Below are 6,000 nucleotides of genomic sequence, written 5' to 3' on the forward strand. Positions count from 1 at the left end.
TCAGAACAAGAAGATGAAAAGCCAAAGCTCAAAATTTCTGTTCTTTGCAATAGAAAACCTTGTATTTGTAATCTCTTTGCTTTTAACATATTTACCATATATTGATTGCTCTTTTGGGGTTTTGTTGGGTGGGAAAAATAGTGGAAAGGTTTCAATTCCGTACCTTTTTGCCTAATATATTAGGCATGTTGATAATAGAGTATTGTTGGTAACACAATTGTCATGGGAAGAACTGGGTTTGGAGTTGAATCATTTTACCTCTTGAATTTCACTCTTCTCATCTGTAAAGTTAAGAAAAACAAACACTGATTAGACTATGTGCAAGGTACAATTCAAGTCAAAGAGTTCACGGTTCTTCCTCACGTGTATGTTGTCTGGTGTGCGCTCAGCTCAATTGTGGCTTTTCTATTTGGTCCCTGAATATGCGATTTAATGTGTAACTTGCAGGCAAATGTCTTGTGGCCATGACATGATTGTAGTAAGTATGAGATCTTTTTACCCTTAGTTTCAATGATACTGTTGTAACACACCATAAATTGTGAATTGAGTTCAAATATTTGTGTACTAGTAATAAGTACAAAAGTTTATGATTTTCCAAAGGGCTCTGAGGAATCTCAAAGACAGTGTAGAATGCATCCTGAAATGTCTATTTAAGATCCAATCTTTGGAAAGCAAAAACAAAAGATTTTGAGGAAATTTAATTGCTTGTGTCTGAGAATAGTTGGTTTCCCATTTAATTAAAAATGAAATAAAATATTTAAATACAGAAGGCAGAACTATTTTAAGGAAACTTACATCTTTGACAAATGGAAACGTTTGTTTTATTTTTGGTCTTCCTTTTAATAAAAAGGACATTGTAAAGTCAAAGCAAAGCAAATTACTCTGATGAGATATGGAAAATCCAAGCAGATTATGTAGAAGTTAAAGAGCAACTCAGTCTCTTTTCAAGCTCTTTAAGAACATGATTATTGTAACAGAAAACCAAATTCTGGTTTGGTTTTGAGAAGTTTTACAAGCTCTTCCTTCCCTTCTTGTGAGTAAGTACATCAAAGCTAGGGAAATTGTCAAATTTTTAACACACTTTAGTTTATTTTCTGGTTCTTGTTCTCTCTTCTTAAATGTACTTCTTTTTCACATTTTGGAGCATATAGACGCTTCAGGACAAAACTCTTTGTCCTAGAAAAACTCATTCCATTATCCTGATTCTCAGTTTTATTTTTCTGTCACTATTTTTTCTTGGTCAGCTACCAATATTAATTATAAATTTTAACCAAAATAACTTTGATTTCAGAGAAGATTGAAAGTAACTTGAAAACTATCATATGTAAGCATTTTTTTTAGAGTGCAAAGCTCACGAATACACATAATTTTGAAATCTTAAAATTGGAAAAATAAACATGTCCATTACATGTATGACCCAAAGATAGCCCCTCCGTAGTACATAAATACAAGCAGATATATATGAACTTAAAATTATGCATGGCAATATTTCAGTATTGAATCTTACAATTAGGTGCTCAGTGATTACAAATCATTGCAAATAGGTACTCAATGATTATCCATTGATTTAGTTTAATATTAGTCCAAAGTTTTAGGTTACCTGAAGATCTTGAAGATTATGTTCAAGCTGACATACTGCAGGACACAACTGATGTTATAAAAACATCTGTCGGAATTATGATTCCGCTTGCCGCAAAGTCACTTCAGTCGTGTCCGACTCTGTGCGATCCCATAGACGGCAGCCCACCAGGCTCTTCTGTCCCTGGGATTCTCCAAGCAAGAACACTGGAGTGGGTTGCCAGTTCCTTCTTCAATGCATGAAAGTGAAAAGTGAAAGTGAAGTCACTCAGTCGTGTCCGACCCTCAAGCGACCGCATGGACTGCAGCCTACCAGGCTCCTCCATCCATGGGATTTTCCAGGCAAGAGTACTGGAGTGGGGTGCCATTGCCTTCTGATTCAGTTTACTTGAACACATATTTTATGTTTCTAGCTCTTCCAAATATTATGTAAGAGTGATGTTAACTTACCTAGTCAGACCAGCATAAGAAATTTAGGGGCTTCAGATTAACATGTCTCTTCATGAGACAGCAGACTGAGTTCTCACTTAGAAAAAATACCCTTGCATTATACTCCATATAAGTTTAATTGGTCCAAGATTTGCCTTGTTTTTAACTCTTACTTATTTATTCATGGCTGTCCTGGGTCTTCATTGCTGTGTGTGCTTTTCCTTCGTGCCGAGCAGGGGCTGCTCTTTAGGTGCGGTGTGCAGGCTTCTCACTGTGGTGCTTCTCTCCTGGCAGAGCATGGGCTCTCGGATGCCCAGACTTCCGTAGCTGGGGCTCCCACGCTTTAGAGCACAGGCTCACTACTCATCGCGGCACATGGGCTTAGTAGCTCCACGACATGTGGGATCTTCCTGGATCAGGGATCGAACCTGTGTCTCCTGCATTGGCAGGCGGATTCTTTACCACTGAGCCACCAGTGAAGCCCAAGATTTGTCTTAATTATATGAATTGAAATTCTTAAAATACTTGTGTTTGTTGCTTCTGTAAGATTGTTTTTAATGTCTTACTTAAAAGTAATAGAAATTTAGTTTCTCTTTATTTTCTGTTAATTTGGGAAATAGTTTATAAATGAGTGAAATTGTATGGTAGTTTGAGCATTCTTTGGCATTGCCTTTCTTTGGGATTGGAATGAAAACTAACCTTTTCCAGTCCTGTGGCCACTGCTGAGTTTTCCAAATTTGCTGGCGTATTGAGTGCGGCACTTCCACACCATCATCTTTTGGGATTTTAACAGCATCATCTTTTAGGATTTAAATAACTCAGCTGGAATTCCATCATCACTAGCTAGGAATGCTTCCTAAGGCCCACTTGACTTCACACTCCAGGATGTCTGGCTCTAGGTGAGTGACTACACCTTCATGGTTATCCCAGTCATCAAGACCTTTTTTTGTGCCTGTGTATTCTTCTGTGTATTCTTGCCACCTTTTTTCAATTTCTTCTTTTCTATTAGGTCCTTGCCACCTTTTTTCAATCTCTTCTACTTCTATTAGGTCCTTGCCACTTCTGTCCTTTATTGTGCCCATCTTTGCATAAAATGTTCCCTTGGTATCTCCAATTTGTTTTGAAGAGATTCTAGTTTTTCCCATTCTATTGTTTTCTTCTGTTTCTTTGCATGGTTCACTTAAGGCTTTCTTATCTCTCCTTGCTATTCTCTGGAACTCTGCATTCAGATGGGTAAATCTTCCCTTTTTCCTTTGCCTTTGGCTTCTCTTGTTTTCTCACTATTCGTAAGGCCTTCTCAGACAACCACTTTGCCTTCTTGAATTTCTTTTCTTCGGGATGGTTTTGGTTACCACCTCCTGTACAGTGCTACAAACCTCCATCCACAGTTGTTCAGGCACTCGGTCTACCGATCTAATCCCTTGAATCTATTGTCAACTGCACAGTATAATTATAAGGGATTTGATTTAGGTCATACCTGAATGGTCCACTAGTTTTCCCTACTTTCTTCAATTGAAGCCTGAGTTTTGCAATAAGGAGCTCGTACTGAGCCACAGTCAGCTCCGGGTCTTGTTTTTGCAGACTGTATAGAACTTCATCTTCAGCTGCAAAGAAAAGAACCAGTCTGATTTCGGTGTTGACCGTCTGGTGATGTCCACGTGAAGATTCATCTCTTGCGCTGTTGGAAGAAGGTGCTTGCTATGACCAGTGTGTTCTCTTGGCAAAACTTTGTTAACCTCTGCCCTGCAAAGCCAAACTTGCCTGTTATTCCAGGTATCTCTTGACTTCCGACTTTTGCATTCCAGTCCCCTGTGATGAAAAGGCCATCTTTTTTGGTGTTAATTCTAGAAGTTCTTGTAGGTCTTCATAGAACTGTTCAACTTCAGCTTCTTCAGTATTAGTGGCTGGGACATAGACTGAAAAGGGCAGGAGGAGAAGGGGGCGACAGAGAATGAGATGGCTGTATGGCAGCATCACTGACTCAATGGACATGAGTTTGAGCAAATCCGGGAGATAGTTGTGGGGAAAAAGTCTAGACAACGTGACATCAGTCAGGCTCTCCCTACTCCCTCACCCCCTCTTACCTTGGGTTCAGTAAACAACAATATTGCTGACCTTGCTTGGTTATGCAACAGCTATAGCACTGCGCCTGTGTGCCCGCTTGGCCATGGGCTACTTTTGCTCTGTCTTAGTGTATCTGTAATACCTGAGGACTCCCAGCAGCTGCTGCCTGGAGAGAATAAACACGTCTGCAGTCCCCAGGGCTCTTCGAGTCTTCTTCCAGCTTCCCTGGTCGTGCCTTATCTACCCCAGGTTCAGTGAACCGTGCGAGCAACAAGACAATAGTGAAGGACAAGGAAGCAGAAGCAGCCAGGTGGGGTCTTCATCCCTTTTCCACAGGACTGTGGATGGATCACTGACAGTGGGGAATTGTAGTACAGAAGAACCTGTGTATTCTATCACTTAGCATTTAGTATACAAAAGAGGTCTTGGCCAGAAAGAGTAATTGGACATTTTGGCATGTATGAGAAACTATATTTCAGAGTGAGGTCTATCAGAAAGTTAATCAGCTCATTCCCGACTATCAGTTGTACCCAGGGCTCCTATGGGGAAATTCGAATTGGGTACCTCAAATCCAAGGGGGCCCCTGGGCCTGTTCATTCATCAGTCTTCCTCTCGTTCTTCCCTGTGAGAGGCTCTTGGCTTTCTCCTTTTGTTTCTTCTTAAGTTTTAGCCTAGAGCAATCTTTTTTCTGATGACTTTCCTCCCCTCCCCAATGGTGACTAACTTGTCTTTTGGGTTACTTGCTTCTGAGAAGTCAATGATGCTTCCAGAAAAGTGTCTTTTGGTTTAGCATCTTTATTCTGTTGCTGTTCCCTCTTGAAAGCAACATCTTAAAAGCAACATCTACCAACTGATAAAGTGTTCATTCCAAATGCACCATCTAATTGTTGCAACTTTCTACTGATAATCTGAGATTATCAAATTTACCCCCCCGCCAAAGGTCAAATTTACCATTGTAGTATGTTCAGGGGCCTTGGGATCTGCACTCATATGTCTGTAGGCCTGATAAATCCAGAGGGGACTTCATTTTTTTTTTTTTTTTTTAATTTTCTGTGTTGCTTGGATTTTTTTCAAACACTTTCTTTGGTTCCCCTTTTCAAAGCTCTGCCAAGATGTTCTAACAAGTAGAACTCTAATAAGGGACTTCTTCCCTCCTTGGGGCCCCAATTTGGTTCAGCTATGTGTACTTCCAAGTGGGCTTCAGATGTAGAGCATCCTCTCTATAAGGAGGTTGCAACTTTTCCAATTTAAAAAGCCTAAGAAACCCAGCCCACTGGCTGTTTACATTTAGGACCCCTACAAGGTAACAGTGTAATGGAAACTGTCCACCTTGGGAGTGGCTCTGACCCAAATTGGGCGCCCTGTCGGGTTGGGTCTCAGATGGCAATGCCAGATCAGGTCCCTGTGCCCCAGAAACTAACAGGCTTTTCTTCTTGCTTCCTAGAAGAAGGTGGAGTTCTGAGCCCCAGTGTCAGGAATAGGGCTTGGATAGGAAGGGGAAGTGGTGGAAGGGGTGTATATAGTGGCATGGCGGCCAGGGAAGCTGAGGCATCCAGATCTCTGGAGGAGTTAAGGTCTGAAACAACGTATCCTCACTGTCTTATTTCTCTTGAAGTAATAGCACAAATGCTTGTATGTAAAGGATTTCATCATTCTTTCCCGCCTCTTTGCAGAATAGCTACAGAGCCATTCAAAAGCCACCATAAAACTGTAAGTAGCCATTGACAATCTCAAGCAGAGTACATCATGAGAAACGCTGGGCTGGAAGAAACACAAGCTGGAATCAAGATTGCCGGGAGAAATACCAATAACCTCAGATATGCAGATGACACCACCCTTATGGCAGAAAGTGAAGAACTAAAAAGCCTCTTGATGAAAGTGAAAGAGGAGAGTGAAAAAGTTGGCTTAAAGCTCAACATTCAGAAAACG

This window comes from Bison bison, unplaced genomic scaffold (genome assembly GCF_000754665.1).
Source record: "Bison bison bison isolate TAMUID 2011002044 unplaced genomic scaffold, Bison_UMD1.0 scf7180017864362, whole genome shotgun sequence".
NCBI classification, from domain to species: Eukaryota; Metazoa; Chordata; class Mammalia; order Artiodactyla; family Bovidae; genus Bison; species Bison bison.